At 38.3% G+C, this 12,949-nt stretch overlaps 1 non-coding gene across 1 annotated transcript; it reads left to right on the forward strand.

Moving 5' to 3' along the window:
- The first annotated feature begins 10,804 nt into the window (after window positions 1–10,804).
- Window positions 10,805–10,910, forward strand: LOC115711810 (small nucleolar RNA R71). Its single transcript, XR_004010680.2, has one exon. It is a non-coding gene; the product is annotated as a small nucleolar RNA R71 (small nucleolar RNA).
- Window positions 10,911–12,949: the final 2,039 nt, after the last annotated feature.

Genomic DNA, 12,949 nt, shown 5'->3' on the forward strand with positions numbered 1-12,949 from the left:
ATTTATTCTTTTCAAAATAAAAAAAAAAAAAAACAAGACAAAAAAAAAAAAAAAAAAACAAGGTAGGAAAGACTTTATTGTAGTATCACAAATTTAGAAAAGACCATGCATACAAATACAATATATAATGTTAGGGATATGATTTTGTCCCGTCATTGTACTTTTACGGATTGTAATCTGTGATGTACGACAGCCGTCAGATGAGGGAGTTATTTGATCTGACGGCTGAGATTGATCTAGGAGTAATTAGGGTTAAAAAGTAGAAACGTACCTGACACTCATTTAATGTACCCTGAGACCCATCTAATGTACTAGATAATATATTCCGTGAAAGTATATCACGGAACAAAATTATATCCCTATAATGTTATTTTATGAGTACTTTTTCATACTTAGCATAGCAATACATATGCACAGAAAACAAAACAATATGTAAGATTCTATTCAAGGCACATGTCTCGCAGTTATTTTCTCCTTTACATTGAAATTTCAACAATAAGAATCTTATTTTCTTACTTTGGTAGTTTCTCTGAATCTCAATATTTTCATTGCTCATTAGCTTTCTGCAAATCGATAACTAAGAGCACCATGGCTGTGGAGTTGGTGGTTGGACCTGTTGTTTCTGTTTCCATTGAGTTTTTGTTGAAGATCACTTCTTCTGAAGTGGTCGGGTTCTTAAGGGGAAAAAAAGACTCCGGTTTTTGTTAAGAATGCGGAAGTGTACACTTAAATCGTCTCTATTTAATGATATAAATAGTTAATGATTAATGTTAGATACACACTTAAACTTAAATTGTATACACTTATTACACACACTCTTGTATAATCATTTTTTTTAATTATTTTTCCTAGTTAATATAATTCACACACAAACTTCATATATGCATGTTCGATTCTGGGTATAGACGAGTGAGGCTTGTACTTAAGGTCCACCTAGTCCAGGGGCCCAAAATTATTTTTCAACTTCTAAAAGTATATTTTTTTCGGGGAAGCTTATAAAAATACTGGAATTTGGGTTAACTTTTACAAAACTACTGTCACACGGAAATTTTTACAAAAATACTGTGTTTTATTAAAACACCAGTAAAACACAAAGCAGAACAACTCAAAACAACAGTAAAACACCAGTAGAACACTAGTGAAAACTTAACACAGTATACTGCAGTATGAAACTTATAAAAATACACAGTAAAAAAGTAAAAACTATCGCCTGACAGTATTTTTGTAAAAAAATAGCAAAATTTAATATACCATGTAAATTTCCCTTTTTTTTTAACTAATTCTAAAAAAACCATATTTTTCTTTAAATAAGGGTCCAATTTTTTTTTTTCCTATGACCTACTAAATTTCAGCGTCGACCCTGCACTTATGTGGCAAGTACCTTTCCTCAATCATTTTTATTTAAAATGGGTCGCAGTGTATCATATTTGTATATAAATTATGTATGTACATATCATTTTTGTAATATTTTATATACATCATGCACAATAAGTGTGTGTAATTTGAGTTTGTAACCTTTTATGTTTTAATGTAGAATATATATATATAAAAATAGAATAATTAGTATTTTTGTCTCTTGAACTTTCGATACTACTTGATCTTGCTGTTACGAAAATTCTGTTTATTACGCAAGTGTACGTATCAAGTAGTATCTCACGCAAGTGAGGTCGAACCACAGGGAATTGGATTAAGTACTACTAAATTATAATTATGATTCTATTTGGTAAAATAATAAGTTGCAATTTTAAAAGTAAATAACTCAGAAATTAAAGAGAAAATAAACGAAGATTAATCAAGATGAGAGATTAGGGAGGTGAATCCTGTTGATAAGTTACCTATGTTAATGCCTAATTGCTATCCTTATCTCAATGTGAAAGACAGATTATAAATTAACCTAACTCTTTTCAGATCTTTTAGGTTCTAAATAATATGTTCTCTAATTAACTTCTTAATTAGATCAACACAAAATCAGCATTAAGCAATAATCTATTAGTCACTAGGCTATGTAAATACTTTCGTTTTACATCAAAACCTAGACTATCCAAATTTTAGCATTCCTAATTCTCACTTTTCAGATTTCGAATTAGGATCATAGAGCATGTAAAAGGTGATCAAGCTTGCACATGAAATTAAACACAAATAAAGATAGTATTCACACATAAGATGAAGGAATGACAATTATTTATTAACTAGGCATAAACTTAAACAACATTCATCATCCTCCCTTATTGGGAAATTTAGTTCATAATAACTCTAAAAACATCCATGATTAATTCAGAAATAAAAAACAAACATAAAGAAGAATAAAAAGGGTAAAAGAAAGAAACTAGAAGGTGGTATCGCTCCGGGTCTTCAAGATAGCTTCCTCTCCACTTTGCCTCCACTATTAGGTCTGTTTTTGCTTGCCTTTGACCTTCAATGTCGTATTCCTTATATAGGGATAAGTGGTGAGCCTCCAATTGAGTGAAAAATCAAAATTAGGTCAAATCTGCGATTTCCGTACATAGTCGCGACTAGCATTTAAGCTGGTCGCGACTACAGGCAAAACTCGAAAAACCGAGTTTCTGCCTAACTTACGAAGTCGCGACCAGGGTCGCGACCGAAAAAGGGTCGCGACCTGGCTCTCTGGAGGTCGCGACTACTGATGCTTCAGGAACCGAATTTTCCAATTTTTTCCAAGTTTGTCCCAGTTTTTCGCCATTTGACTGAATTCGAACTTTAACACCCCGGGAACCTGAAATAATGAAAATCAAGCGTAAAACTGCTCCAAAAAACACCAATAGACGAGATAATGCTAACTTTAAAGACCCGAAATATAGGTTAATTATAACCTAACAAATTCCCCCAAACTAGATTCTTACTCGCCCCCGAGTAAGATAAAAAAAAAAACTAACTACTCTATCAGATAATCACTACACTGCTGACTCATGCTCTGTTTCCTTCCTTGCATAAACTAGAATTTTGATCTTACTAACTCTAACAATTAACTCGGATGCTCAATTAATAACACTATGTACAACTGCAACAATCTACTCAAATATGAAACTTTGTTATAAAAGTTTTACTCTTTCCATTAGTTCCACAACCCGATAGCTCATAAGCTTGCATGTTTACCTTTCTCCACTAATGTTGACAGTATTCTTTGGAATCATTAGGTCTTTTCAACGTTTAGGTGATATGGCTCAGATATTCAGGGATAGGCAAAAGATAATTTTGGCTCAAGATATCATAAGCACACAAACAGAACCCACAAGCTTCTTACTTTTTTTTTCAATACCCCATAGCGTTCCCACATCTACCAAGATTGAGAGAGGATATATTTACTATTTTCCAACATCACTGAAATCATATACTTTATTTGTTTATTTTTCTCTTTTTTTTTCTTTCTTTTTTTTCAAGTATATTTTTTTTCAGTGACATTGAATTACACAATTTTTTTTCTTTCTTCTCAATCTTACAAAAAATTTTCTCCCTCTCACTATTTCGTCACACTAAATGTTTCTTTTCCCCCAAACTAATCATATAGCTTATGATATCATGGATAATCATGGTGAAAACAAAGAGTAATAGTGCGGTTGCAAAATTTAAAATCAGTGGGTGAAAACTCAACAGGTTAAGGCTCAAAAGGGTAACTAGGGATACACATTATGGTAGGCTTGAAAGGCTCAAACTATCCAACAAAGGCCTAAGTCATATTCCAATTGAACACTATCAAGGATTTCGCCTCAAAAGAATAAACATGCAAGTTCTAAGCTATCCTGTCAATCTTACCACAAACCATAGTAAAACAGTTATAACAATTTTCACAACTTGAGTATTTGCAGAAAGACACAGGTTTCTAAGCATCCAAACTAATCCAAAGAGTTAACAAAATCAAGCACACAGTTATTTTGCAGTTTCAGATCACATCACACTCATCAGCAGTATACAACTATCATCAAGCTTATTGCCATTCCTTAACTAAAACAAAAACTAAAACAGAAAATTAACATGCAGAAATTAAAGTGCAGCCTCTCCCCCCAAACTAAATATTACATTGTCCCCAATGTATACAGTAAAATGCAGAGAGAAGAAACTTACCTGAGACCCTTTCAGAAAGGGTTGGGTGGTGGCGGCTGGTCATAGGGATAGAACCGAGGAGGTTGTGCCAAGTAGTTCGGGTCATCAATCCCAATGTTCATTCTGTTGATGAGAGAGTTGAGTTGCTGAACTTGTCCCTCATCATAGATACTCCTCTGCACCATGTATTGTTGCATGTGGTTGTTCTGCTGAATTATGTAACTCAGCTGTGCATGAGTGTATTGTGTTGTGGGATCGATGGGCCCAGGCAATTGAAGTGTTTGCTCCTCTTCTTCTACTTCAACACTAGGCTCACGTTGCCGCCTACGCCCTTGCGGTGCATCAGGTGGTGGCTGCCCATAGGGGTGTGGCTCTTTCAGCCTGTTGACAAAGGCGATGTCCATCTTACGAAGTGGCAACACCGTGTTGTCAAACTCTAACTGGGGAACTTCATATGCCCCGCAGAGTTCTGTGATAACCCCTGCCAAACCGAAACCACCTCCCGTGGCTCCTTGCACGATTTGGTCAATGCTCTGCCGTATGACTTGTCCAATGTTAATGTTGTACCCTTTCATTATGGCATACACATATTTAAGGCGATCCATTTGGACATCGGAAAAATGCTTGTTAGGCACTAACCGAGCACTCACAAAGTACAGCCATGTTTTTGCCACCGGGTTAATCTCACACCGGTACAGAATATTGGGCGACCCCTCGGTACCATCATTGTCATGGAACCTCAACCCAGGAAATCCCACTGTCTCCGCGACATCCACCATATCAAATTGCTCTTCCTCCTCAATAATTCGGAGGCGTTGCTCCTCCCTAGTGTAATCTGGGACAGAGAACATCACATTGAATGCGTCAGCAGTGGCGGGAACCTTCTTTCCACGAACCTTTACTTCCCCATTTCGACGGTCGGGCCAATTTGCAAGGAATTCACAGGCCATAGTAACATTAGCCCGACCCCGAGTATCCACAAAACTTCCCCACTTCATTTTTTCAATTTGCGCTCTGATTGTCTCAAACCGAGGTTGGCGCCTCAATGGATTTTCAGGGAATTCAATACCCCTATCTTCAATATAGGCTCTATTCTTCAACCTTACGAAGCGATTGTGAGCCTCGATACTACCAAAGCGGGTTCTATCAAAACCCGTTGGTGGTGGGTTCGAAGACGAACCTTCTTCAACATTCCTTGTCCTCTTTGGTGCCATTTTTTTTTTTTCTGAAACTTTTTTTTTTCTAAGAAAAATTGGGCAGCACCTCCCCTTAAATTTCCTCTATCCCAAAAATACAAAATTCACTCAATCAATGTTCCTAACCACTTAATACCACAATACAATAATAATAAATCCAATATCATCAATTTTTACACCACACACAATTATATCACTCAAAATTTAAAATAATTAATCAAATTCTTGAAAGAATGAAGAAAGTGATACTTACAACCTGAAAACGCTTTACTCCACCTCCATTGTTGAATGTTCTTGAAAGCTTGAGTTTGAGGGTGACAACAATGGTGATTTTTGGTTTTGGGTATTCTTTGGTGTGGGTTTTGATGTTATGTGTAGATTATTGAGTGAAATTGGGTTTTTGATTGGATTGGGTTTAAGAAATTTGAGAAAAGATGAAAAGATTGAAGTTTGAAGATGAAAAATTTAATTTTTGAGAGGAAAATAGGGTAGGGTCAGCTGAGAGGATTTGAAATTTGAATTTGGTTTGTGTAGGGTTGAATGAGGGGGAAAGTGTGAATTTATAGAATTTTTGGTCAGCAAGTCGCGACCTGGCCAAAGGCTAGTCGCGACTTGCTAACGAGGAAAATTTAGGTGTTTCTGGAAAATCAGCAAGTCGCGACTGAGGTCGCGACTTGAGAAATAGGTCGCGACTAGGCTTAATGCTAGTCGCGACTTCTGGGCTTCAGGTCGAAAAAAATAATTTTTTTTTTCACGCTTTTCACGATTCAATTAAAAAGAAATAATGTCTGGTACTAAACTAAAAATTGAAAATACTAACAAAACAATCAAAACAAAATAATACTTGGGCTGCCTCCCAGAAGCGCTGTGTTTATCGTCATGCAGCTAGACGCTGAGCCTTGGACTTCAAAGTGGCGCCAGGATCATGGCGGACTTGGCTTGGTCAAACTGACCTCCCAAGTAGAGCTTTAACCTTTGTCCATTGACTTTGAAAGTTGTTGGACTTTCACCTTTTAACTCCACCGCTCCATAAGGAAACACCTTGACCACCGTAAATGGCCCTGACCATCTTGATTTCAGCTTTCCAGGAAACAGTTTCAGCCTTGAATTGAAGAGTAGCACTTGCTGTCCTGGATGAAACTCTTTCCGTATTAGACCTTGATCGTGCCACTTTTTAGTTCTCTCTTTGTATATCTTGGCGTTTTCATAGGCTTCGTTCCGAAACTCAACTAACTCATTCAAATTTATGTGATCTTTTCTCCCCTGCAGCTTTTAGTTCCATGTTAAGAGTCTTCATGGCCCAAAAAGCTCTATGCTCTAACTCCACCGGTAAATGACAAGCCTTTCCAAACACCAACCGATATGGGGACATGCCAATCGGTGTTTTGAAAGCTGTTCTGTATGCCCACAGTGCGTCATCCAACTTCCTTGACCAATCTTTCCTTGATCTTTGCACTGTTTTCTCCAGAATCATCTTAATCTCTCGGTTAGAGATTTCAGCTTGGCCATTACTTTGGGGATGGTATGGTAAAGCAGTTCGATGTCGAACACCATATCTTGAGAGGAGTGCTTCAAACTGCTTGTTACAGAAATGGCTCCCTTCATCGCTTACTATTGCTCGAGGAGTACCAAACCGAGTAAAAATGTTCTTTTGTAAGAAGCGGAGAACTGTCTTTCCATCATTCTGCGGTGTAGCTGAAGCTTCGACCCATTTAGACACATAATCAACAGCCAAAAGAATGTACTGATTGCTAAAGGATGAAGGAAAAGGACCCATAAAGTCTATTCCCCATACATCAAACAATTCAACTTCTAAAATTCCTGTTAAAGGCATCTCGTTTCTTCTTGAGATATTACCTGTTCGTTGACAACGATCACATGCCTTTACAAAAGTAGTAGCATCCTTGAATAGCGTTGGCCAAAAGAATCCACTTTGCAACACCTTTGCGTTGTACCGTTCTATTTCCACTAAAATGTCCCCCACATGGTAAAGCATGACAGTGATTTAGGATAGAATACATCTCCTCTTCAGGAACACATCTCCTTATGATCTGATCGGAGCAGTGCTTGTAGAGGATTGGTTCTTCCCAATAGTAATATTTCACCTCAGAAAAGAATTTCTTCAATTGTTGACGCGAAAGCTCGGGTGGAGTTATTTTTGCAGCCAAGAAATTAACATAGTCAGCGTACCAAGGTACCATTAGGTTTTCCCTCACACTAAAGAGTTGTTCATCAGGAAATTGCTCATTTATTTGTACCTCATTTGTATTCTGACTCTCTTGCAGCTCTAATCTTGACAAATGGTCTGCTACCAGGTTCTCGGTGCCCTTTTTATCTTTTATCTCTAAGTCGAACTCTTGAAGTAAAAGTACCCACCGAATCAGTCTTGGTTTTGCATCCTTCTTGGTCATAAGGTATTTGATTGCTGAATGATCTGTGTAAACAATTACCTTATTTCCAATTAGGTAGGGTCGAAATTTGTCACAAGCAAACACTATTGCCAGCATTTCTTTCTCTGTAGTGGCGTAGTTTAATTGAGCGTCATTCAGAGTTCTACTAGCATAGTAGATTGTGTGGAATACTCTGTCAACTCTTTGACCCAGAACCGCTCCAATGGCATAGTCACTAGCATCACACATCAACTCAAACGGCAGTTCCCAATTTGGTGAAGTTACTATCGGTGCTGTAATCAATTTCTCCTTTAAAATCTTGAAAGCTTTTAAACAATCTTCTCCGAACTCAAATGGAACTCCATTTACAAGTAAGCTCGATAAAGGTTTTGAGATTTTAGAGAAGTCCTTGATAAATCTGCGGTAGAAGCCAGCATGTCCCAGGAAACTCCTCACTCCTTTTACAGAAACTGGAGGTGGCAAATTTTCTATTGTTGAGACCTTTGCCTTATCCACCTCAATTCCTGCTTTTGAAATTTTGTGCCCAAGAACAATTCCTTCTGTTACCATAAAGTGACACTTCTCCCAGTTTAACACCAAGTTAGACTTCTCGCACCTTGTTAGTACTTTTTCCAGATTTTCCAAACAATGATCAAAGGAAGAACCAAACACTGAGAAATCATCCATAAAAATTTCAATACAAGATTCAATCAAATCTGAAAAGATAGCCATCATACACCTTTGAAAAGTGGCAGGGGCGTTGCACAAGCCGAAGGGCATTCTTCTGAAAGCAAAGGTACCATAAGGACATGTGAAAGTAGTCTTCTCCTGATCTTCAGGTGCTATAGCTATCTGGTGGTACCCAGAATATCCATCAAGAAAATAGTAATACTCTTGCCCCGCTAATCTGTCTAGCATTTGATCGATGAAGGGCAAAGGGAAGTGATCTTTTCTTGTTGCTTTGTTGAGTTTCCTGTAATCGATGCAGATCCTCCAACCGGTGATCGTTCTTGTAGGAATCAACTCATTCTTTTCATTCTTGATCACCGTCATTCCACCTTTCTTCGGTACCACTTGCACCGGGCTAACCCACTTACTATCTGAAATAGGATAAGCAACTCCAGCATCCAACCACTTAACTACTTCTTTTCTGACTACTTCTTTCATGGGTGGATTGAGTCTTCTTTGAGCATCAATAGTTGGTTTGGCGTTGTCTTCCATGAGAATTCGATGCATCACTGTTGAAGGACTGATTCCTTTAACATCTCCTAGTGTCCAAGCGATTGCCTTGTTGTGAGCCCGAAGTACCCTCAAAAGTCTATCAGTTTCCACATCAGAGAGAGAAGCTGAAACAATAACTGGCAGCTTTTTATCTTGACCCAAAAACTCATACCTCAAGTGACTAGCAAGCACCTTCAATTCAAGTTCTGGGGGCTTTTCAGTAGATGGCTTCAGCTCTTTTGGAACCGCTCCCAATTCCTCAAAGTATCTTCTGTTCAAAGGCCCATAGGAGTCGAGCCACTTCACATACCCCATGACCTCTTGTCCTTCTTGCTCCGTCAATTCATCTTCGCTAGACTTAGTTCAAGAGGATCATCTAGCAGCTTTTTCTCACTCACCATTTCATCAATCAAATCAATAAAGAAGCAGTTATCACTTGCCTTTGGGTACGTCATAGCCTTTAGCACATTAAAGACCACTTCTTCTCCTTGGACTCTCAGCTTTAATTCACCTTTCTGAACATCGATTAAGGCTTGGCCAGTTGCCAAGAATGGTCTCCCAAGAATAATTGGGACATTGCTATCTTCTTCCATATCCAAGACGATGAAATCAGCTGGAAAGATGAACTTATCAACCTTAACTAACACATCCTCAATGACTCCTCTAGGATGGGCTAGTGATCGGTCCGCCAATTGGAGAGTTACTGTTGTTGGCTTTGCTTCACCCAACTGCAGTCTTTTAAACACCGATAGAGGCATCAAGTTAATGCTAGCTCCCAAGTCACAAAGTGCATTTATTCCCTCAATTTTTCCTATAGTACAAGGAATAGTGAAACTCCCTGGATCTCTGAGTTTAGGAGGGAGTTTCTTCTGTAGGATGGCACTGCACTCTTCAGTTAGAGCCACTGTCTCATAGTCCTCCATCTTTCTCTTCTTTGACAGGATTTCCTTCATAAACTTCACATAACTTGGCATCTGCTCTAAAGCTTCAGCAAAGGGAATGTTAATGTGAAGTCTTTTGAACACTTCCAAGAATTTGGTGAACTGCTTGTCTAGACTTGACTTTCTGAGCCTCTGAGGATAGGGTATTTTCACATGGTGATCTATATTAATTGGTGGAGACTGCTGTGGCTGTGGTTGACTATCAGTAGCCTTCGTTGGAGTGGGTGTTGGGGTCGACATCGGTTGCTCTTTATTCTCCTTTTCTCCATTCACTAGTTGTGGCAATTCAGGACCATCATAATTTTTACCGCTTCTCAGGGTAATTGCCTTGCAGTTTTCCTTGGGGTTTACTTCGCCTGTGCTAGGCAAATTCCCTCGAGGACGGAGTTGCTACTTGAGTTGCTAGTCGGCCCATCCGTGTCTCTGTGTCTTTGATTGAAGATCTAGTTTCGGTCATGAATTGAAGCAAGAATCCGTCTCCGCAAACTAGAATTTCCACCGCAGGTTTGTTGCCGATTAAACCGTTGATTCGATTCGGTTCTGATTTCGTTGCTGATAGAACCCACTGTTTCTTCGGTTGTTACCCTGGTTGAACCCATAATTGTTGTTGTTGTTCTGTGAATAGTTTCCAATGGCTTTAGCTTCATCCATTGGCAAATCATCCACATCAGCTTGGCATTCTGAAAAATGATGGCTTCCCCCACATAACTCACACACAACTTGGGCTTGTTTAGCTTGCCCTGCAATTATCTTTGTCAATGCCTCAACCTGTGCTATCAACTTGGTGATTGCATCGACCTCTAACACACCAGCTACCTTCTTTGATTGACTCCTCTCAGTTGGCCACTGTTGATTGTTTAGAGCCATCTCCTCTAATAGATCATAAGCCTCATTAGCACTCTTCCTCATAAAGGCTCCTCCAGCTGCAGCATCTATTAAAGTTCTTGTATTTCCTACCAATCCATTGTAGAAGTTGTGGACCAGCATCCACTTCTCTATACCATGGTGAAGGCACTTTCTGATCAGATCTTTAACCTCTCCCAAGCCTCATGGAGAGATTCATTATCTTGTTGGCAGAAGTTATTAATTTCTCCTCTCAGCTTTGCAGACTTGGCTGGAGGAAAGAACTTTGACAAGAATTTCGTTGCCAGATCATTCCAGGTGGCAATAGAGTTGGGTGGCAAGGAGTTTAGCCAACTCTTGGCTCGCTCTCTAAGAGAGAATGGGAACAGTCTCAGTCGAATAGCATCATCACTAACTCCATTAACTTTAAAGGTTTCACAGAGTTCCATGAAGTTAGAAAGATGCAGATTAGGATCTTCGAAGGGAGGCCACCAAACCGAATCGAAGACTGCACCATCTGAAGTATGGCAGGTTTGATCTCAAAGTTGTTTGCATCCACTGCCGGTGGCCTGATACATGACTGCACTCCCGTCAGAGTAGGGAGAATGTAATCTCTCAAGCTGCGGCCATTAGCTTGATCTTCTACTGCGCCACCATTGTTACCGTTGTTGCCTCCATTGTTTGCAGCATTGGCAGCCATGATGTCTGAAGTTTCAGCAGTTGCTGAAACTCCCTCTTGCCTCTTGTTCTTTCGGTTTCTCCTACAAGTTTTCTCGATTTCGGGATCAACTGGTAATATCACCGCTTGTCCTTCGACAAATAAGATACACTTATGATTCCTGAAATAGATCAAGAAAATATTGCAAGAAAAAGGTTAGAAAAATCAGCAAGAGAAAATATACCAAAGTAGAAGTTAGTATAATTTTGTGTAATATCAATCTTTAAACAACTCCCCGGCAACGGCGCCAAAAACTTGTTACGAAAATTCTGTTTATTACGCAAGTGTACGTATCAAGTAGTATCTCACGCAAGTGAGGTCGAACCACAGGGAATTGGATTAAGTACTACTAAATTATAATTATGATTCTATTTGGTAAAATAATAAGTTGCAATTTTAAAAGTAAATAACTCAGAAATTAAAGAGAAAATAAACGAAGATTAATCAAGATGAGAGATTAGGGAGGTGAATCCTGTTGATAAGTTACCTATGTTAATGCCTAATTGCTATCCTTATCTCAATGTGAAAGACAGATTATAAATTAACCTAACTCTTTTCAGATCTTTTAGGTTCTAAATAATATGTTCTCTAATTAACTTCTTAATTAGATCAACACAAAATCAGCATTAAGCAATAATCTATTAGTCACTAGGCTATGTAAATACTTTCGTTTTACATCAAAACCTAGACTATCCAAATTTTAGCATTCCTAATTCTCACTTTTCAGATTTCGAATTAGGATCATAGAGCATGTAAAAGGTGATCAAGCTTGCACATGAAATTAAACACAAATAAAGATAGTATTCACACATAAGATGAAGGAATGACAATTATTTATTAACTAGGCATAAACTTAAACAACATTCATCATCCTCCCTTATTGGGAAATTTAGTTCATAATAACTCTAAAAACATCCATGATTAATTCAGAAATAAAAAACAAACATAAAGAAGAATAAAAAGGGTAAAAGAAAGAAACTAGAAGGTGGTATCGCTCCGGGTCTTCAAGATAGCTTCCTCTCCACTTTGCCTCCACTATTAGGTCTGTTTTTGCTTGCCTTTGACCTTCAATGTCGTATTCCTTATATAGGGATAAGTGGTGAGCCTCCAATTGAGTGAAAAATCAAAATTAGGTCAAATCTGCGATTTCCGTACATAGTCGCGACTAGCATTTAAGCTGGTCGCGACTACAGGCAAAACTCGAAAAACCGAGTTTCTGCCTAACTTACGAAGTCGCGACCAGGGTCGCGACTAGGAAAAAGGGTCGCGACCTGGCTCTCTGGAGGTCGCGACTACTGATGCTTCAGGAACCGAATTTTCCAATTTTTTCCAAGTTTGTCCCAGTTTTTCGCCATTTGACTGAATTCGAACTTTAACAACCCGGGAACCTGAAATAATGAAAATCAAGCGTAAAACTGCTCCAAAAAACACCAATAAACGAGATAATGCTAACTTTAAAGACCCGAAATATAGGTTAATTATAACCTAACACTTGCTTCTTAAAATATAGGACTTGTTAAAAATTCTCCTTAATATATAGCAGTTATGTAATTATGTCTTTTCTGTTAGGTTCTGTTTTTT

The sequence above is a fragment of the Cannabis sativa genome, chromosome 3, assembly GCF_029168945.1.
Source record: "Cannabis sativa cultivar Pink pepper isolate KNU-18-1 chromosome 3, ASM2916894v1, whole genome shotgun sequence".
Lineage (NCBI taxonomy): Eukaryota > Viridiplantae > Streptophyta > Magnoliopsida > Rosales > Cannabaceae > Cannabis > Cannabis sativa.